The sequence below is a fragment of the Arvicanthis niloticus genome, chromosome 29 (assembly GCF_011762505.2).
Source record: "Arvicanthis niloticus isolate mArvNil1 chromosome 29, mArvNil1.pat.X, whole genome shotgun sequence".
Classification (NCBI taxonomy): domain Eukaryota; kingdom Metazoa; phylum Chordata; class Mammalia; order Rodentia; family Muridae; genus Arvicanthis; species Arvicanthis niloticus.
The window spans coordinates 6,913,258-6,935,634 of NC_133437.1; the positions used below are offsets into that span (position 1 = coordinate 6,913,258).

General features: G+C 41.2%; 1 long non-coding RNA gene and 1 pseudogene across 4 annotated transcripts in view; one reads left to right on the forward strand and one right to left on the reverse strand.

Annotated features, from left to right (window-relative positions):
- The first annotated feature begins 1,785 nt into the window (after positions 1-1,785).
- The window catches only part of LOC143440351 (uncharacterized), a 32,236-nt gene continuing 11,644 nt past the window's right edge, over positions 1,786-22,377 (forward strand). The window contains exons 1-4 of one of the 4 annotated variants that reach the window (XR_013108088.1): positions 2,371-2,732; positions 3,338-3,446; positions 3,773-3,882; positions 19,423-19,514. This is a non-coding gene — a long non-coding RNA (uncharacterized LOC143440351). The other 3 variants (XR_013108089.1, XR_013108090.1, XR_013108087.1) reach the window with 3 other exon arrangements.
- Positions 13,750-13,881, reverse strand: LOC143440517 (small nucleolar RNA SNORA48; annotated as a pseudogene).

Below are 22,377 nucleotides of genomic sequence, written 5' to 3' on the forward strand. Positions count from 1 at the left end.
TTTTGAAGTTGTGAACTAGGGCTGGAGAAAGCCAGCTAGCTGGATGGTTAAAGGCAATTTCCGCTCCTGTGGAGGACCCGGCTTCATTTCCCACCATCCATGGAACGGTTCACCATCCCCTATAAGTCCAGTTCCAAGGTGTCCCATGCCTCTGGCAGCTGAGAATAGCCTCCCTGACAGGTACCCACAAGTAGTTCGAGAACTCATGAATTCTTCTTCACCACCTTCTCCTCTTCCTGTTCCAGACACTGCTGCCTTTCACTCTAGTTCAGCCCAGGTCTTTTCTGAAAGGCATATGAGTAAGATTTAACCCAGGCCTCCCTGACAAACCCACCACCCTATTGCAGTCTGAAAGAAACCTCTGGAGACAAAATGAAACAGGTATTATTGTATTACAAATTCTTTTCATTTTTCCTGAATAGCAATTTCTTATCAATATATGCCTAATTGTTTTTCTTAGACTTTTGTTTTAAATTAGTATAAGTAAGAATCAATAAAATTAAGAAAATATATTACTTAATGTATTACTTGGGTTTTTTATCTGGTCACTGGTTGTGGTTGGTGTCACAGATTTTACTTGAGAAGCACACAAACGTGTAGTTTTTCCTAAACTATTTGATTTTTTCGTTATAAGTTAATGGTAGATTTTAAATTTTGTTTTTATCTTAAGTGTATGATGTTTTGCCTGCATGTACATGTGTGTGCCATGTGCATGCCTGGTGTCTGTGGCGGCCAGAGGAGGGCATCCTGTATCCTGGAGACTGGATAGGCACCTTCTAGACAGGTGTTAGCTGCTGTGTTGGTGTTGGGAATCGAATCCAGGCCGTCTAGAAGATCGATCAGTGCCCCCAGCTACTGAGCTCTTTCTCCAGCTCCTGGTCAGAATTTTTTTTATCTGAAAAATTAACTTCCTTTTTTTTAATAATAGAGAAAGGATAAATGAGAAATCTTGCTCTACTGGATGTCACCAAAGATCTGTAGATGAGGGATTAGTTGATTCACTCATGATCTTACTTAGTAAATCCAATTTTAAAAATTAAATAAAAAAGTCAGTTAAACTTAGGTATTATTTTTTTGTTAGAAATCCCAGTTAAACAACAATAATAAAAATATTTAAGAGTGAACTAGAAAAGTTTGGTAGAGCACATGAAATCTACAACATGGCTTTTTTTAGCCTGATAACATTTAAGGACATGATTTTCTCTTCTGCTACTTAATCCTGTGAAGAACACTTTAGAACTTCTAATCCTTGTAGACCACCTAACTTCTAATTGGACACTCATATACTCTCAGAAGCTCTATATGGCCTCCTCTATGTGGGCTTCTGGCTCACAGAATTTTCTACCTGTCTGCTAAGTGCTAAGACATTTAAGATCTCTTGCTTGTCATTCCCTCATCATCTGTGTACCAGGCTCTGGTTAGAGGGAGCCAAAACCCCAGAGCCTGCCTCTAGACAAGCTGGAGGGCTGTTCCCCAAGGCCCCTTCTTTTGAGGTGCATGCCTGACTACTCCTCTAGTCTTCTTGTAATAGATAGGGTAATGTATGTGCCCCGTGCTGATGGCCACTGAACAAGAAGCCCTGTGTCACACCAACAGCCATGGCATATGAGGTCTTTCTGTACTGGCTAGTTTTGTGTGTCACCTTGACACAAGCTAGTCACCACAGAGAAAGGAGCCTCAGCTTAGAAAATACCTCCACAAGATCCAGCTGTAGGATTTTTTCTCAATTAATGATTAATGTTGGAGGGCCCAGCCCATGGTGGGAAGCCAGGGGAAGCAAGCCAGTAAGCAGCACACCTTCCTGGCTTCTGCATGTTCCTCACTCCAGGTTCCAGCCCTGTATGACTTCTTCCAGTGATGGATTGGAATCTGGAAGTGTAAGTCCTTTTCCCCCACAACTTGCTTTTTGGTCATGGTGTTTCATCACAGCAATAACAGCCTATGGCAGCTTCCTTTCTCCTTTTCATAATGAACACATATAGAACTGGCACAAGATGGAATGTGGGAACCTGACTCACTCGTGGAGACAATTAGGGACACCTGCTTTGGGCTTCTTGTAAGAAACTAAAAGAATTGTTGCTTTCAGCTGTATGGCTGTCAGAGTTTATCTGCTGTACCTCCTGAGTTAATACTCTCCTTGTGTCTGTCTGTGTTTAAGTCTGTATGTGAAGGTCAGAGGTCAGGAGTCATTTCTCTCCTTTCTGTCTTGTGAATCCTGGGGATCCAACTCAGGATGTCAGGCACCATGACTCATGGAGCCATTTCATCAATCTTGAAGTAGATCTTAAACCCTGCTTTATAGTGCTAATGCACTCACACTAATGTGTGAGGGTGGTAAAACATACTTTGATCTAAGTCTAGAGGATGGCTTAGAGCATCAGGTACAGAGTGGGTGGCATGTGAGCAGAATTCTGGCTAAATATAAGAAAAGCTAAGAGGGAAGGAATGACCAACATGGAGAAAATTGCATGCACTTAGGACCCCATGGGAAAACACTGATGCTGTTTTGGGAAGTTGGGGAAGCTTTTGTGGGTGGAGCTTAGTTGGAGGAAGTGGGTGACAGGAGCATACCATGGTAGGTGGGTAGAGGTGTCTTCCCGGTTATGGCCTAGACTGTTCTGACTGGAGCCCTCGCTGCTTCCGAGGAGGACTGGGACTCCTTGACTCCTGCTGCTTCAGTGCAGTGCTCCCCACCGTGCCTTCTCTGCAGGATTGGCTCTATTCTCTGAGCAGTGAGTACATCCTGCCTTCCCTACCTTGCTTCTGTCAGAGAGCCTGCCTTGGGGATGAGAAAAAGTAATCTTACATAAGTTAACTGTTCTGGAACCTGCAGAGCCCCAGATCCACTAGCATGAAACATGAAGAGCAAACGATTTACAAAATTCCTAGATTCCTGGGCTCCTGTTAAACTGGTTTAGTTAACAAACCTCCTCAAATTTTGGAACACAATTTAAAACTTTGAAATTAAATGAGCCTACTGTGGGAGATTGAACACTATGTGAATTTCTAGAGGTCAAAGAACACAGTAATATACTTCTTCTGCCTCTTCTACACAAATAAAACATGTATATAAGAGATATAAATCAATTATGCTTTATATGTATATTTTGTGAGTTGATGGTAAAGAAAAGCCATGTCTCACTAAAAGCTATTTTTAGATTATCTGTAGATACATGTTGCTCCAATTCTACTTGTTAAATAATTTTCTAGTAAAAATTTATGCTTGTGTAACATTTTGAAGAAAGCAAAATATTTTATCCTTTCAAACTTAAAATTTCCTGTGTCATTTTAGTCAATTAAAAACTCTTTTATTTTACCTTCACTTTTCTATGTTTAGACTAGGTTACTTGCCAGCTACCTGCTAATTTGGAGTGAACATTCAATGGGTGTATTCTAGCTCTGACTTGCAAGAGGAAACAACCTAACTCTGAGAATTCAAGGACCAGGTTTGAGATTCAAGTTCATCTTATACTAAATGGATCCTAGGCTTTCTAGTTGCATTACAGTAAAAGTAAATAATAAACTTATCTCTTGACTAGACTCATAAAAGATCGTATCTGCAAAAAGAGCTATATAAAGACTATATTAGATTTCTACAGTTCTAAATGAAAAGCAATAGGTAATAACATTGACATAAAACAATTGAATTTATACAAGTGAGTTTACAATATTTTTTAAAATACAATTTGATGATATATTTTACCAGGTACACAATAAAAGGTAGCTGCCGAAGCCGAATTAGTTCATGAAAACTTCTTTTTTTTTTTCCAAGGGCATTAATGACTGTGGGGCTTGGGGGGAAAACATTCCATTTGAACCACTTTCACCATTAATGGAGAAATACTGACTTCATGAAGGACATAAGAAAATAAATATGAAAAGGTAAGCATGAACATCCAAACAAATTAATCAGCTTTTCATATCAGACTTTTGCACTGAATGTTCGTGCTTCTTATGTAAATTATAATGTAATTTGGAACAATTGAGTTCTTTGTTTTATTTTCATGTAGACGAAGAAAGCTGATTCAGTTACACCTGCGGTCTTAGGAGTTCACATGAACTTTGATCTTTAAGCAATGTGCTAAGTGCTTAACCTCATCTCTTTATTACCTACCTGTTATCTATTTATTCTTTCGCTGTCTCTAGCCTTTGTCTCTGCTTTCTCAGAGAGCAAGGTGACATCTGCGTGAGGCAGTTGGCCATTTGTTAGCGAGCCTTAATACACACCTGTTGAGAAATTTTGTTTGCTTTGTCAGAAAAGTTCAGGATTACCGGTCAAACAGTGACTCTGGCTGTTATCACAGGACACAGTACCACAGCATGTAGAGTTTCTCTGGAGGCTTATATGTGTAGGAATAATCTATTTGAAAACCAAATTCAAATAATATTTTTCTCCTGACTCTACATCTGTGGCACATTTACTTTATTTTTATGTAAATATGTGTACATACCCAAATGCTTGCTTTCCTTTTCCAGGAAAGTGTTGGATTTTTACTGGAGTCTGGAGGACTGCATTTCACCTCTTCCAAGGGACCCTATGTATTAGAGCCACGCTCATCCTTCTGAGCTAGGCCCCTGGCTGTCTTTTCCAACTGCAGGTCTCAGGCACTGTGTGCACTGCTTTGGGCTTCTATCAATACACTGCCATTTGGGGATAAAAGTGAGGAAATGTGTGCACACCATCATCTTCAAGAAGTTGTATATGTTCTGATATGAAGTCAGAATACTGGAGGTAGGCCAGAATCACTGAAAGCTGTAAGCTACTCTAAGTCCTTAAGGCGGTGCAGGGAGACAGTGCTGGTTGGTTACTTTAGCTTTGTAAGGAGTTTGTGAGTAACAAGAGTTGATCTCCACACAAGTGGCTTCTCCAAAGTCATTTAGCTCTTTATTGTTTTCATTGGTTTTGTCTGGGAGCTATGACCACAATGTCTGACTCTAACATAAATAGGCAATAATTTTTTTTCCTGAATTCCTTCATTTTGTTCCCATTCCCCCCCTTTGTGTGTGTGTGTGTGTGTGTGTGTGTGTGTTGGGATAGCCAGACTTGAGAGCTATTGCTCACTGAGGCCAGAAATGGGTCTTCCTGGAGCTGGAGTTTCAAGAAGTTGTGAACTGCCCAATATCGGTGCTGGGAACTGAACCGAAGTCCTTTGACAGAGTAGGCATCACTCTTAATTGATGATGTTGAGGTTTTGTCTTTTCCAGTTTATTGTAATGCTTAGCTCTGGCCTTCAAGATTCGGAGTCTGCACAAAGCCTCAGGGACCCTGCCCAAAGTTAATTCTGATTGGTAAATAAAGATGCCAGCAGCCAATAGCTAGGAGAAGAGACATAGGCGAGGTTTAGGTTTCCCAGGCTAGAGAACACTAGGAAAAAGCAGGGAAAAGAAAGGAGCAGCCATGGAAGAGTAAAAAAAAAAATAATAACATGTAGAAGAGAACAAGAAGAGCTGCCATGGGCTAGGGGTCAAGAGAACGTGGCCCAGAGGGCTGCCTGGTTGGAGTGAAAAGCAGCTCAGATGAAACTTTGTAATAACGCGGGTTATAGTTAGGAAGGTAGATTCTAATAGCACAGAAGGTAGGTGGGTGCTCAGCTATTGTGCAGCTTAAGGCTTATAAAGATGCAAAGGCTGAGTGTGTCTTTCATCTGAGAACATAAATGGTCAAAGGCGAGCAGGATCCCAGCTCTGGGATTTTATTATTTTTACGACAGATGAACTATCTCCTCCTTCTCGTTTCTTTCCGTGGCTGACGCTTTTCATTTAGCATGTCTTTGTTTTGTCAACGGTGTTGCATACTCCAGCATCCCCTCCATTTTAAAGCTGGCAATACACCCATTGTGTGTACACACCACAAGCCCTGTATCTGCCCATTTGTGGCTACTAGGCTTCTCATACTCTGCCTATTATGACTGTTCTACAAAAGTAGTGTCTTCCCACATGTCACAGATTTAAATACATTGCTTCTACATTTTTATCCCTAAGATTAGGAACTTTGTAAGTAGAAAAATACAGCATTTTAAATAATTTGCATTATCTTTATCTGTAGACTTTTCTTAACTCTTCTGTTCAAGCATGTGTTCTTATGAGAGAGATTTTTGCTCTTAGTCTGTAGCAAAGAAATTTAACTGATAATGTCACCCCCTTGTTTCGTTTCCTTTAGTCCCCTCTTCTGCTTCTAAAAGCGTTCAGGACTGGTGGTATTAGCTCTTTTCTGGATAGTTGGTAGAATTCACCAATAAAGTTAGCTGGCATACTCGTATGCTTTCATGAAAGTTTCGTCATCAACCTGAGTAGAAGCAAGGTTGTACTTTTTTTGTTTCTCCTTGAACCAATTTTGGTAAATAGTGATTAAGAAAGAAATCGTACTTGCATAGACATCTTTTAGTTGGCTGGCACAAAGTCATTGAGAGCATCTTCCCATTATCTTCTCAATGTCTACAGGTCTGTTGTGATACCCCCTCTTGTCATATTATCTTCTCTATAAGTGTGTCATGATACCTCTCTTGTTATTGATATTACTTACTAATTTCCTCTTTCTTATTTTCCTTTTTTTGATTAGTTTTCAGGAAAACTAATCAAGTTTATTAATTTGTCATGCTTAACTTGGTGTTTGTTTAATTAACTTTTTCTCTCCCTCTCTTTCTTTCCCCCTTCCTTCTTTCATGTTAGAAATTGAACCTAGGGCCTGCTTTCAGTCAGAGATCTAATACTGAGCTATAGCCCTCAACATTATTTTTTTTTAATATTTGCTATTTCCATAGTTCCACTTTGAGCTTAGTTTTCTCTAGTTTATAGGTCTTAAATGACAGCTTTCCCACCACCCCCTCAATGTGCTGCAAAGTCCTATTGTACTTTAATACAAGTGGTGTTTTTTAGAACTGATGGAACAATGCTGTTTTTACAGCTACTTGTTTTATGGATTTAGTCTTGAAAATATTACAGTTGTGTTGCTGAAAGATTTGAGATGGATTTTGGTCAAACCTCAAGAATGGCATATATAGCTTGATCAGGCTAGCCCTTTTTGTCCTGGGAACTTTTATTCCTGCTCATCGTGTTAAAGCTTGTCTCTAACAAAATCAACATGTTGGCTGCCAAAGAACATGATTTGAAACTGAAAATGGACCCCCAGGCAGAGTTATTAATCTAGGCTGGCAAGTCAAGGATGGGTAAGATTCTGCACAGAGCCTTGCCAACCTAAGAGAGAAGTGCATTGCTTTGGATAATGCATATTCCATGATGGCTAAGGAAGGCATTCTTGTCAGAACGACCTAAGACAGGCTTTGTCTTTAAAAGGAAGAGATGTGGAGAGCTTTTGGGGCTGCCTGGCAGGAATCTGACATTGGCCAAGGACAAGGAAAAGGACTGCAGGCAGGAATCTGACTAAGGAATGGCTAAGGAAGGCATTCTTGTCAGAACGACCTAAGACAGGCTTTGTCTTTAAAAGGAAGAGATGTGGAGAGCTTTTGGGGCTGCCTGGCAGGAATCTGACATTGGCCAAGGACAAGGAAAAGGACTGCAGGCAGGAATCTGACATTAGGTTAGAACAAAGAAGTACTTACAGCCAGGAATCTAAATTCTAGGCTAGAACAAGGAAGTAATTTCAGGCAGGAATCTAAATCTTTAGCTAGAACAAAGAAGTAGGCTTCAGACATGAAAATGACTTTGGGCTAAGACAGGGAAGTAGGCTCAGATATTTTGGACATCCTGATAAACCCGTAGACATAGTGATCACAGGAGTGATCACGAGACTCTGTTTATAGTCCTGCTTATTCTTTGACTATCTGGATCTATTGTCTTGCTTGTTCCTTGACCATTTGCATCTATTGTATTGCTAGTTCCTCAACCTAGAACTGACCTTAATACTTGCATCTTATTTAAACAGCATAAAAGCAAAAAAAGGATAATGGGTGGGATAGGGGATTAATGTGAAGGGGAATAGGGAAAGGGGTTAACATCTGAAATGTAAATAAATGAAGTATCAAATTAAAAAGAAGACTTGTGTAGTGAGCCGCTGTTTCAGTGGCTACACATTTGCATTTCCAAGATGGCCCTGGCCGCGTGTCTTCTCCAGATGTAAACAATTATCTGCGCAGTTGCTAGGCAGATAGGCGTGCCTTAGTCACTGCCAATCCCGAGGCATAATATTGGGTGGTAAGCGAACAGCCATTCAGAAGTGAATACGTCACTCTAGGGTGTATTTAAGGAGCCTCTTCCGGTTTCTTCCGTCTTTTCCGCTTTTGCTGTTACAAGAAGTAAAGCCTCGTCTGTAGTGATACCCGATTACTGCCTCCGTGTCCTTATTCGCGGGCGAAGGGGACACAGAAGAGGTGCGTGTAACAGACTTGGGACAGTTTCTCTAAAATTCTATATAATCTTAGAAAATAATATTTTAAAATTAAACATAAAATAAGTATAGGTGATTAACAAAGAAGGCTGTCATGAAAATCATAAAACCTATAAGTAAAATGTATGTTCTTTTATTATTTAGACCAGTGAAATGAAAAAATTATAAAAGCCCAATATTAGTAATTATGAGAAGCAATGCTCATTCTAATATTTGTGTATTTTAGATGTATTTATTGATATATGTATCTGTGTACAAAATGGAGAGCCTCTTATGTTCAAGAACTCCCATTATTAATCATTTTAATGGTTACATATTTCAGATAATGGCTGCAGAAGGGCAAATATATGTCATTGTAAAGATGTCTACTTTTTAAACAGCTTTATTGAGATATAGTTCACATACCATACAGTTTACTTATTTAAAGTATACGAGGCTGTTAGTTTATTCACAGATATTTGTAACATCACCGCAGTCAACCTCAAGATACTTCTGTCATCCCAAAGAGAAACAGTGAAGCATTTATCTGTCACTCCCCTATCCCTGCTATTTCTATTCAGTGTTATTTTGATAAGCTGAAAGTCAGAAATGGATTATGTACCTATTTTCTAATACTTTTGTATGCATTTAAAAATTTAGAAAAATGAATGCAGTTTTCATTAAGAATGCGCATTAACTAAGAGGAGGTGAATTGTTTATATCCCAGGTTGCACTGAGTTTAACATTGATTGCTTTTTCTCAAATATCCCAGTTTCATCCTGTTTTTCTGGGCAGAATGATATCTAAGACAAAGTAACTTTTCTCTCTGGGAGTAACTGCTTGTCCCCTCCCCTAATGGCAAATTCCCATGTTCTGAAGCTCCAAATGCTTAGAGTATGTACTGACCTTCAACCTTGCTCATTGTTGATCACAATCACCTAGAAGCTTGCTAAAAACAGTTAATGTCTGGATCCTACCCTGGAGGTCCTTAAGCTGATATATAGCACAATTCACAGATCACTGGCAGAGTAAAATCAAAATTTCTCGGCAGAGAATAAAGACCATTATGAACTTAACCATCCAATTATAATTCCTGGTATCTTTAGGACTTTCTTCTAAACCCGTGGTGCACATTTTCTCCACTGTGCTAGTTTAGTCTACTGACATAGTAAGACTGCTGTCTCACTCTGCATAGAGAAATTCAGCCTGCGTTAGTTTCTGACTGACCGGTATAATAAACACCATTGGCCAAGTGGCTTAAGCAATAGAAATTATTTCTTGTAGTTTTTTGGGGGCTAGAAGTCTGAGATCAAGGTATGTTGTGATTTGAATGTGAAATGTTCCTCATTGGCTCAGACATTTCAACTCATGATTTCAAAATGGTGGGCTTGATTTGAAAGGTTATGGAACCTTTGGAACTGGGCCTCAGTGGAGGAGGTGGGTAACTGGAGAAGGATCTTGGAGTTTTATAGCCTGGTCTCACTTCCTGTTCTCTCTGCTTTCTGACAGCAGAGTAGATACTACCAGTCCCTTCTGTTCCTCCAGCTTAGCCTTCCTCACCATGGTGGAATGTGTCTGTTGTTGAAGTGAGCTGAAGTAAATTCTTCCTTTCTTGAGGTGCTTCATGTCAGGTCTTGATCTCAGCAAGAAAAGTAACTAATATGGGTTATTAGCAGCAGGGTTGGATTCTTTTGAGAATGGTTTATCAATGGCTATCTTCTCCCCGTGTTTTCTTCTGGACGTTACTTCATCCATCCTGATTTTTTATGATATGAACATTACTCACATTAAATTTTATTCATTTGATTCCTGTAAAAGGCATATCTTCCATATGAATGTGGTAGAAAAAAAAAGAGTCATCATTCCATTTTCCACATTGCCTTCAAGGAGTCACTTGAGAGTCCTCAGGTAACTGCAATCTGCATTGGCTTTCCTATAATTTGCATTTGTTTATAAAAGCCATTTTAAAACTGCTTTCTCTGTAGACACTTCTTATTCTTGAAAGTGTTTTGTACTTTTTTTTCCCCCCTGAGACAAGGTTTTTCTCTGTAGCCTTGGCAGTTTTGGAACTTGCTCTGTAAATTAGGCTGGCCTCAAATTTCAGAGATCTGCCTGACTCTACCTCCCATGTGCTGGTATTAAAGGTGTGTGCCACCGCCTGGCTCGTTTGAACATTTTCTTTATATTTCAACTCACCACTTGGCACTCACAGTCATTACGCTTAATGTGTTTAACTGTAGGGATCTGTCTGTGTTTTCTGCGCATCAGTCTGTTTCTGAAGATCATTAATTACTGTTTGCATGGGGTAAAGATGGTTTCTTCTGGAACTTCAAAGTCCTTTTAAGATGGCTAAAGTATAAAGTCTTGTCCCTGGGTCCCACACCAGCAGTGCAGTTCACAGTATTCAGGGCCATCAGTGCTGGCAGCTGTAATACAAAGACTCCTTAGTTCTTCAGCACGATGAAAAGACTTGAATTTCTACCTGACATTTTGACCTGCTACACATCTGCTTCCACCAGTTCGTAGAAGTACAAGTGCTCCTGTGGTAACAGTGGGTAAAATATCCACTCTGAATGTGGACAACACTTTTGACTATGCCCGGTATCTGGACGGAATGATGTGGAAGAAGGAAGACAGCTACTGTGTGCATCTTTCTAGAGAGTGCTACTGTGGTGTCTGTTACTGCTGCTGTGGCTTATGGAGCCCAGGCTGGTGACTTCAGCACAAATTTAACTATACCACCTCCAGGAAGCTTCCAAACTCCAGCCTCAGACTGGGGCTGAATCATTCATCTCATTTTTCTGGCACCTCCGACTTGTCACATCAAACATGTTTTGTATTCTCTGGCTTTCTAGTGCACGATGAGATGTTTCTGCACTGTTCAACCCCAAGTCATATAAGCCAGTTTAAGAAGCGGATGCTACTTCACTATATACCCACACTACTAGCTTTGTCCCCAGATTAATGCACAAGGGAATGCAGAAAGCATATGGCTGGCTGTGGAGAACTAACAGTGTCTTTTCTCTGACCTAAACCCTTTAAACGTTGTTTGAGGCTTCCATACATGCATATAATGTTAGGGGTGAAGAGTTTGTTTTCTTCAGGAATATGGATTCAAATTTCATTTTAAACATAACCAAAACTAGTATTTGAAATACCTTACCAACTTTTCTGCTGTATCTTTAAGATGAGCAGAATTCTGAAAGGCCACTTTCCATTTCAGGGCATTCTCTGAGCTGAAGGAATGAGAAGCGGGGTAGGGCAGGGGCTGAGAGTACAGTCGTGGGTTCAAGGCTGTGAAGACGGTAGCTGTCTCTGCTCTTGGGGCTTCTTCAGATTTGATGGAGACTCCACTGAGACTGAAAATGCTGAGCAGAATCCTACTGTTGGGGGGACTTTGGAGCTTGTGAGAAACCCCAGAACTTCAACCAGCTGGCTAATGAATCTGGGACGCAGCTTGATAATATATCTCTTTGATTCTTTGATTGAGGCTGGAAGGTTCTGGAAGTGAGTGTGATTCATTAATATGTCAGAGGAAGGTCATTTTTCTTCAGTGGTATGGAAGGAAAATCAAGGCTAGTTTGATTTGAGATTCCAGGGTACATTTTTTTTAAGTTTCTTTATAACACAGAAGACAAAATAAACACTGCCAAGTGCTCTGCTGTGGGAAAGATATCCAAAAAGTACTCTAGAATATTAATGAATCCATGCCTCCCTCCAGCTCCACTGAAGACTGCCCCACTCCCCCAAGTACAGACACAGAATAAAAGGAAGTATAATGGCCTCCTGGCAATGCTGGCTGGTTAGAAAATTTAAATAATTTAGAGTTAACTGATTTTGTTCTGGTTTGACTTAGACCATTCCGTTGCACAGCCCATACTTGGAAGAGCTGGCACGTTGTGCATCCCGTTCCAGGCAGCAGTAAGCATTGCAGTATTACCCTTCAATCACAGCAGGTACCTCTGGGCAGCTTGGGCACTGCATTTCTGCCCAGTTGGTGGAACACAGCCCTTCCAGGCTCTCGGTGCACTGAGTAGCAGCTGAAAGATAACTGGGATGACGGTGGCCATTTGATGACGATGCTGTCACAGAATTTCTCGTTCTGTAATGGCACATTGCTGGCTACCACTCATCGGTTGGATTTTTATAGCTCAGAGCGATCTAATAGATAGCAGCAGATGGAGCTGGAGTCTCTTTGGAGAAATGACTAATCCCACAACCTGTAGGATTGTTCCCTGTGCATTTCGCTTTGGCATCTTTCGGAGCCAGTAAGTGAGAGGAGGGAATCCAGCTGCCAGTGCTTCTGAGCTGTTCTTTTGTGCGCACAGCTCAGGAGCTGAGGCTTATTAGATGCACTGTGATTGTTTTCCCATGCAAACTCATCTTTTTGGTTCTCTGTAAAAATTAGAACTCTGCAAAGTATTTTGGCTCGTTACATAGGAAGTGTTATTCATGGTCTCTGTCACCCTCTGCATATGACTTCTTTGCTTTCTAATTATATTAGTCTGCACGTACTGCTGTGCAGATATCATAGGCAAGATGCATCAGACAATGAAACACATGTTCACACAGTTTGGGCGGCTAGGCCTTCAAGATGAAGAGACTTGTCAGGTTCTGATGGGAACATTTTTCTGTCACTGTCTCTTCATAGAGCAAGAGGATAGGACAAATTTCCTCTTTTTTAAAGACCACTAATCACATCCTGAGGTTTTAGACTACTTGACCTAAACCAGGTTATCTCCCAAAGCGTTCACCTCTCAAAATCATTAGAAGGTGGGTTAAAACTTCAATGTATAAATTTGGGAACACAACCCAAATGAAAGTGACAATATAACTTTTGAATATAAGTTCTCTCTGCATTTTTATACTTTTTATTGATTATTTGTGAGTTTCACAGTGTGCTCCCCAGTCCTGTTCATCTCCCTGCCCCCTCACATTTGCACGCCATCCTTAAAACCTCCCCGACAAAATAAAACACACAAGCAAACAAACATCATCAACAACAACAGATTCAGACATGGCCCTCGGTGGTAGCTCAGGTTGGGACCTCACCATGGCCCCAGGTGGCAAGGCTGTTACTCATAAAAGCCTCCTCCTCTCCAGAGTTTCCAGTTCCACCTCTCTGCATAATGTCCAAGCTGGTCCACTTCTTTTTGTCCCCATCTGACTACTCTATACTCTCACATTGTGGTGGCTCCCACTGCAGCTTGGCCACATGGCTGTTGGGGCCCTGGATGACATCTTCCATCCATGCTGTGTGCCATGGCATGGTGGCAAGGGAGTGTCTATGGCTCACCTATGCCAGGTCTGTAGGTGGCCTGGTGGTCCACAGGTCTCTGTCTGTCTTACTCCTCCTGTACTATGATGCCTGGATTTGATTTGATTTGATTTGATTTGATTTGATTTGACTTGATTTGATTTGTCTTTTATGTGTCCTAGGCATAAGACAGCCTGGTCACCAAGCCAGGCATCAAGCTAAGATGAACAAAGGACTGCCATCTGCTCTGCATGTGACTGATATAAAAACAACACCAGCAAGTGTCTCTTTTCCCACTGCAGGAGAGGGAGGGGCAGGTGTGGGGTTGCATCATTTCTCAAGGAATTGTCTGCTTTTCACTAGATAGTACAGTTTTAAGGCATCACCTTGACTGGATTAAAACTGTCTTGAGCGTGGATAGGGCATTGCTTACTCCTGTCTTTGTGTTCTCTCTGCTTCTTCCCCTCTTTCCATTTCTCGACTTCTCTGCACACTGGGCACACTGTGGTGGCTGACTCCCTTGTCTTCAAAGGGTTCCAATGGGGACATGTGCCTACCACCTTCATTTATAGATCTCTTTATACTCAATATATTCCAACATATTTTCCAGTATTTTTTTCTTGATTTTTCAGATCTATATGTCTAACTACATCCTTGCTGTCTAAATTCACTGCCTAATTAATATTTCAAATGACAAGTTTTCCAAATCACTTAACTTATCCCCTGATATCCATGTCTTCTTTACCTAATGGTTCAAGTAAAATCTGACAATGTCCTTAGCTTTCCCCTCTTCCTCACTCCTTAATAGCTTTAGTCGATCTTGCTAGTCCTGTCTTATCATCAGTCTGGATTCTCCACTGTCACAGTTTTGATGTCAAATGGCCCATCAACTTCACGTGATTGAACACTTGATCCCCAACTGAATAGCTGAGTGTGGCTGGTGAAGATGGGTCACTTAGGGCAGGCCTTCGAGGGTTATAGTTGGGCCTGCTTCTTCTGAACGGAGCCCTTTCTACTTGCTAGTCAGTACTTGGAAGAATCCCCAGCTGACATCTTCCACCAGACCACCCCAGCAGCCATGCCTTGTCCGCCTCTACCATAAACGGAGTGAAAACTCTGAAGCCACTCTGTACGATGTACACTGTCACTGCAATGAGAAAAGTATTCTATAGCCAACTTCCACTACAGCCACCCTCACAGGAGTCAGCAAACTTACACACTCTTCTCATCTATGTTCTAAGCAGTGATGAGAGTGATAATGTGTGATTTATTTTAATAAGTGCTTGTTGCGTCCTGCTGTGTGCTGTCATTTGAAGAAGTAACTAAGTTTTTTTTTTTCCTCCTTGGATATTAAAGATACAAGTATGTAGTTTACACTGTATAACTCTCTTTTTATTTCTTTCTTTTAATTAGAGTATTACTATATAGCCCTGTCTGGCCTGGAATTCAAAATGTAGAACAGGTTGGCCTCAAACTCACAGAGATCAGCCTGCCTCTGCCTCCTGAGTGCTGGTATTCAAGGCTTGACCATCATGCCTGGGCCTATAAAAAAGCTCTTGACCGGTACTTTTCACTATTCTTACAGTGAAGGGCAGTGTTTTTCACATGGCCTCTGCCCCAGTGCACTGTGGCCCTGCGTTTGGCTGTATTAGCCTGTGCTCATGTTCTTCTGTCCTAGCCTGTGCTCATGTTCTTCTGTCTCTCTGGGTTCCCTTCCCAATGGCCTTACAGCAGTTATTAACTTCTCTGCCCAAGACAGTCGTTCCTCCTTGCCTGTGTTGAATAGTCTCTGCTTATTTCAGGCCTCAGCTAGCATGTCCCTTCTCAATGACATCTGAGAAATACCTTGTTAAGATGCTTGGCTCTTGTGACGCACTCTCTGCAGTACTGCGTTTGGTTTGCATCACAGTGGTGGTTATAGACTTCTCTCCCACGGTGTAAGAATGGCCTCTGTCATTATCTACGTAAAGTCCTGTGAGGTCCAAAAATTCTTAACTCAAAGTTTATATTTTCAACTGCAGCATTTTAAGAGCTAGGTTCTAAGTGTGTACCATATTTAATAAATATTTATTATTATATTGAAATAAGTAGACCTATCTCCCATAACACCAGCAAATCATAGGTGGGTTCCTTGAACAACTTAAAATAGACTAAAACTCCCTAACAAGTTCCACCAAGTGAAGTATACCAAGTACCCAGGCAAAGCGAAGAGTTCTTTAACTATGGAGATTGATCAGGTTTCTGTTTAAGATAATTGTCAATAGTAGAACTTAGGCTTTCTTGTAAGGAACATACTTGTAATTCACAAGTTCTTGTCCTCAACTGTTCATTTGAAAAATATACCTTCAAAAATCCCATTCCTTATGGCAGACTGATAGTTTATTCATGGGAGTGCTGGAATTTCATTATTGAAGCAAAATTCTGCCATATAAAGTGGTGTGCCATGCACCACCCATGTGCTATCCGGTCATTCAGTCATCTGACAGAACACTATCATGTTTAACACGAGACTTTAACATACTTGTTTAGAGGCCCCAAATATCATTTTGTTTTCATAATAATAATTATTATTACCAATAGACAGAAATGCTCTCATCCCCAAATCCTGCTCTTTGAAATCAAAATACAAATGATGGAGCAGCTGGTTATAATCTGAGCCAGTTTGGGAACCAAGCCTTCTATTATAACTAATCACATCAAATGGAAAGTCAAAAGGAAGAACAGCATCTCAGCCTAGCAGGGGAGCCATGGAGCTGGCCAGACTCAGTGCTGGGAGCCAGGTCTGGCTTTCTAGTTTTCTGGTCTGGTCCGGTCCGGTCCGGTCCGATCTGGTCCGGTCAGGTCCCATCCCATCCCCTCCCCTCCCCTTCTTTCCCTTCCCCCCTCTCCTTTCCTTTCCTTTCCTTCCTTCTCCTTCTCCTCCTCCTTTTTTGAAATGGAGTCTCATTATGCCAAGTTACCCTCAAACTCACTGTGGCTGAGGATGACCTTGAACTTCAGATCTTCCCGCCTCAACCTCCAGAACTCTGGGATCACAAGTGTTTGCTCTAAGTTTTCGTTTATGCAGTGATGGAATACACGGCTCTGTGCACGCCCTGTAAGTGCTCCACCAACTGAACTTCATCCCCAACTGTGGTTTTACATTCTAACTGATTATAAGCCACCAATAGAAACTATTTGAAGGTGTGTAAAAATTATATAAAATACAAACTTCTTCCCATCATGAGCAAGCACCTTCATATTGTTTATATTTAATTTTATACTGTAGCAAACTGAAATAGTTACAACAGACACAATAGACGTCCAATGATTTTTTGCGCATATATATATATATATATATATCCTCCTAATTGACAGTTTTACATGCATATTATTTACTTATTTAGACCACATCTCACAGTGTAGCACTGGCTGAAACTCACAAAAATTCACCTACCTCTGCATCTTGAGTGATGGAATTAAAGGCATGCACCCAGATAGTTGAAAGATATTTAGAAAACTAATTCTATTACATTAAGCTTTCCTGTGTTCAATTTCAGTTTCATTTAAACAAAACTTTAAATATCATTTCCAATTTTGGACACTAATGGTTATTTACTGACAATCTGAAAAACATTAATCTGGTTTTCTCGGTCTTGGTGGCTTAATATTTTTTTAGGAAGCTCAGAAAAACAAAATAGAACCTCTTAGCAGCCAGTAAAATAAAACACTGGATATTATTTAAAAAAAAAAAATCAAAGAAGCAAACAAACAAGCAGTTTCATAGTTGGATTTCCAAAGAAGTCTCCGGAGCTGTGCTAAGTCAAGCCTCTCCCACAGCAGCAGGTAGTTCCTTGTTGCAGTGTAGGGTCTCAGCCCCAAGATAGATGCAGGGCTTTTCAGCAGAACTCTCAGGTTACTTAAACTGTATGTTTTTGCATTCTAGTATAAACGCTCCAACCTAAACCAAGTAAGCGTCTGACTAACCATGGCAGCTTTCGATACTCTTCTTAGTGGAGAAAGAAAAATGGCTTGCCTCTGGCTGGTGCTGGTTTTGGATTGGCAAGTGCACAGTGCGAGCTGGCTGGGACACAGTGGTTCAGAGGAAACAGCATTTTCATTGATGGCGTGGTGGCTTCTACCTAGGGTCGGGGCGCCCCGTAACAAATGGGTCAGAGTGAGTTTCTGGCTGCAGGGCAGGGGTGACTCTGGAAGTGCCAAGTCATAGCAGACCTCTGAGCTGGTGGCAACTCCTGCCCTGCCCTGCTTCATGCCTGCTATGCCAGTGGGACCTGTCACAGAGCTGTCCGCACTCTGTGCTTTCCGCATGGATGAGAACCAGGCAGACTTCTAGGAACCAGCGTCCAGGCTCTGCAGGGGTGTGCTCGGAAAGACCCGTGTTCTGGAAATCAAGGCACTTGCTCTTTGAAGCATTGATCCCAGTAATTCATGTGCTTCCTCAGGTTGCTGAGTCCGGGGCTTCCCAGGGGCGCAATGAGTCACCGAGGAGCTTGGAGGGTGGGTCTCCAGCAACCTGAAACAGCTCCTTGGCAACTTGAACCTTAGACAGAAAATTTTCCCTCTGTAATTTCCACAAGCCTCTTCCACAGTTGAAGTTCTGTGCGCTCTAGCACAGCAGTTCCAAGCATAGGTTTGACTTGATGGCAACTTTGTAGGCTGGTAAGAGACCATATCACCCAATATAGACTTTTTTTAAAATTTGGTTTGGGGTAGAGGGAGAGGATGTGAAAAGAGAGGAACTGCATTTAGAACTGAACTTCTGTCAGTGATCCTCCTGTCTCCATCCTCCACAGTGTCAGAGGTGTGCACAAGTTCTCACCCGTTTTTAAAGTATTTTTTAATTCAGCAGTCAGAATTCAAACTCACGCCCTCCTATTTGAGAAAGTGCTCTTAACCACGGAATCATCTCTCCGGTCCAGTTACTCAAAGGAGATCACCAGTGTAGGCTATGTGCGAAGAGTCTATGATTAGCATGCACAAAGCCTTATCTTCAATTCTCAGCATAAAAAAAAGTATATTCGCATAAACTAAAAGTAAATAAAACAAAGGGTAAATGTTGAGTAAACAACAAAACCTACATTTCTTTAACTGAAAACTGAGAGAAGTTGGGGCAAAGACTTTCCATCTGTAAATTTGCAGCTGCCCCTGTAGTCAGTCATTCCCAGGTCAGTTCTATCATTTGTTCCTGTATCATATCTACACACGCTGAGCTCTCTGCCCAGAGAGAATCATTGTGGGTGAAAAGAATTCTGACACGTAGCTACTGATCATCAAGGAAACAAATGTTTTGGTTGTTTACAAACTGTGATCTTGAGCAAGATATTAAAATATATATATATAAAGAACCTATTTTCTTTTTATTCCTGCAGCACAATTTTTCTTGTTAACAGGATTCCACCCAATTAACCTATTTTATAAAGGTGTGGAACGAAGTGCAGAAGCACAGAAACGTGTATTTCCATGCTTCGTTTTTCTTTGTAGATAACACCAATGTGCTTAGTTTCTTATTTTGGATGACCTTCCTTGAAATTCAAAATATTCTAAAGAAGGTAGCTATCAGCTTCTTCACAGTCTCCTTTTTAAAATTTAGTGCTTCTAAGCCTCCTTAACCCTACTGATGAGAAGCTAAATGCGTGTATCTCCTTTCCAACCTGGCAAATCCAAAGAGCATCGCAATCTCCCTGCCCTGCCCGTGTCGTTGTGGTGTCTCCGTCTCCCTCTTCTGGTTCTTCTCATCAGTCTGACAAGTGCGTAGACACTTTGACTCTTGATCTAACTTTTTAGGGTTTCCTAAGTATTAAAAATTGTTTTTAACATGAATAGCTTACATATCTTTTTCTAGAAAGTGAAGATGATGAAGGTGACTGTTTGATGAATGATCCTCTGAAGATTTAATGACATGATAGATACAACAATAATTAAAGATGGGACGCAGTAAGTGCAAATAACAACAGCTGTTATTTTTCATAGATAATTTAATCTGATCAAAGCATGTTATTGTGCATTCAAACATCTAGACTAACTTTGCTCCGCCAAACCTAATGGAGTGCTCACCAGCTGACAAGCTTACTCGTGGAACATGTAAATGCCCTTGTCATCGTAAGCAGGTCAACGATGCCCCTGTGGAGTCTGGGGAAGTCAATTTTATTATTTCACCGTGTGAGTTCCAGGGACTGAACACCAGTCATCAGGCTTGGTGGCAAGAGTGTTTGCTTACTAAGGCATTTTGCTAGACTGCATGTACTTTAAAGTATTTTTCAGGAGGATTCAGACAAGTAAGTATGTGGAAATAAGCTGTGTGGTGATCCAGGCACAGTGGTGCACACCAGTAATCCGAGCCATGATAAGCTGAGGTCCCGAAGTGGGAGGCCAGCCTGAGCAACACGAGACCCAATCTCTTAAAAAGTGCTAAAATAAGACACCAGAGGAGGGACTAAACAGAAAAAAGAAAATGAACAATGTGTTTGCTACACTCTGATGTCATTAAAAGTTTATGAGGGACACTGAGTAGCTTTTCAGATATCTCCTGTGGGTAGGCTGGCCACACATCCTGTTACATCCTAAACGGTTTATGTTTACGTGTACTATCTTGCTGTCATTGCTTGCTGTGTTCCCCTTCATTGTATTTTAAAAGCTACCTTTTCATGGTATATATTCCAATTACTCGTTCCTCTCTCCAACTCTTGAGAGCTGCTCCTAACTACTCAATCCCGGTCCTCTGTTTCCCTCTGTAGAAAACAAGTGGTCAGGCAAACAAACAAATGAAACCTCATCAGAAACACCTTCTCCACGGAAGCACAAAATGGAAATCACGATATAAAAACAAATACTAAAAATGAGACAAAAAATGTGTCCCAACAAAGCTATATGAAACAAAAAGTTTACAAAAGTGCCATTGAGTTTGCTTTGTGTGGGTCCTCTATGGGTGGCCATGGGGCCTGCCCTGAATTGTGGGTAATATACCCAGTGAGAATACACTGGGGAAAACTAACTTTTTCCTTTACAAGTGGGTGATAGCTTCTGAGTGGATGGGAGATGGAGTACACTTCCCCTTGCTCTCTGTGCTGGAACCCAGTCTGCACAGGTTAAAACCTGTGCAGGTCCTGTGCATGCTGGCAGTCACTATGATTTTATATGTGAACCAGTTCTGTTGTGTCGGGAGTCGTTCATTCTCTCTGGCCCTTAAGGTTTTCATTTTTTGTTTGTTTAGTTGGTTGGTTGTTTTGTTTCTCGGCCTACTCTTCTGCATAGCTCCCTGATTTCTGAGGGGAAGGGTTTGGCGAAGACATCCTCTTTAGGATTGCGTGCTCCAAAACTCCTACCCTCTGTACATTGTCCAGTGGTGGGTCTCTGTGTCAGTTCCCATTTATTGCAAGAAGCTACTCTGATGCTGTCTGAGTGAGACACTGCTCTCTGGGTATAGCAGAATGTCACCAGGACTCGTTTTACTGCTATGTTCCTTTAGCAAGACAAGTGTCTTACTTTAAGTGACATATTTACCATATGTCTTATGGTTTCCTGTTGATGTGATAAAATATCCCAGCAACCTAATAGAGAAAGGGTTTATTTGGCTCCCAGGTCTAGATCACAGTCCATCACTGTGAGAAAGTCAGGGAGGTGGGAGCTTGAAGCAGCTCGTTAGTCATGTTACACACACAGTCAAAACCAGAAGGCAATGGGTTGATAATGTGGGCCTGCTGTCCTCAGCTTCTGTCTCCTTTTCAGTAAGCCCAGACCAGTCCACAGAATGGCACTTCACATGTCCAGGGTTGGTCTCCCACCTCCCTCGATCACTTAGAAATCCCTACTAGTTATCACCCCCAATGAATGTAAAAATCATTTGAACATCATTTCATATGATGATTGGTTAAAACCGTCGTCTGTTTCCAAAAGACAAGTTCATACTCAAAAAACCTTCAGATGAAACCAATTTATTTTTCTAAACGGGCGCTCTCTCTAGGAGTTGTTATTCGGACTTCTTAACCTCGTCATATATATAAAATGAGATAAATCCTGCCTGGAGTCTAAGGGCCCACACTTCATAAAAATTAACATTTTATTCCTTTTATTTGTGGAATTGCCTGGGCAAGACTTCTGAGATGGGATCAGAGTTCTGCAGAACCACGATGTGTCTGAGTTGTGCTTCTCAGATGAATTGTACTAAGTAGGGCTGAAAAAAGCATGCCAATCTTGTGACCTTTTCTCTATTTTCTTTCCCTTTATCCTTGCCTTCCTTCCCACTCATCTGTCTTTTTAGTTATATTTTTAATTTGCTTATTGAGGCTGGAGAGATGGTTCAGTGGTTAAGAGCTCTGGTTACTTGTCCAAATGACCCAGGTTCAATCCCCAGCACCCACACAGCAGCTCACAATGGTCTGTAACTGTAGTGCCAAGGGATCATCCAGTGTTCCCTTCTACCCTCCTGAGACAGGAAGCACGCATGAGGGGCACAGACATACATGCAGGCAAAGCACATATATACCTAAAGTTATACAAAATTATGAAATACTGAGAGATTTGAAATTTGTTTACTATATTATTGTTGTTGTTGTTATAGTTTGTGTGTTCGAGTGTGTGAGTGCAAGTGTGTGTGTGTGATATAGCCATGTGAGTGTAGGAGCCCACACGTGCAAGTAGAGGTTAGAAGACAATATCCTATCATGCTGCCTCTGATGTACTAAGCCCTCCAGGATAGCTGTTTTTCACTTCAGAGATTTCTCTGGCCTCTGACTCCTATCCTGCTGTAGGAGTGCTGTACCCCACTGCTGGCTTCCTTTGTGGGTTTCAGGATGCAGGC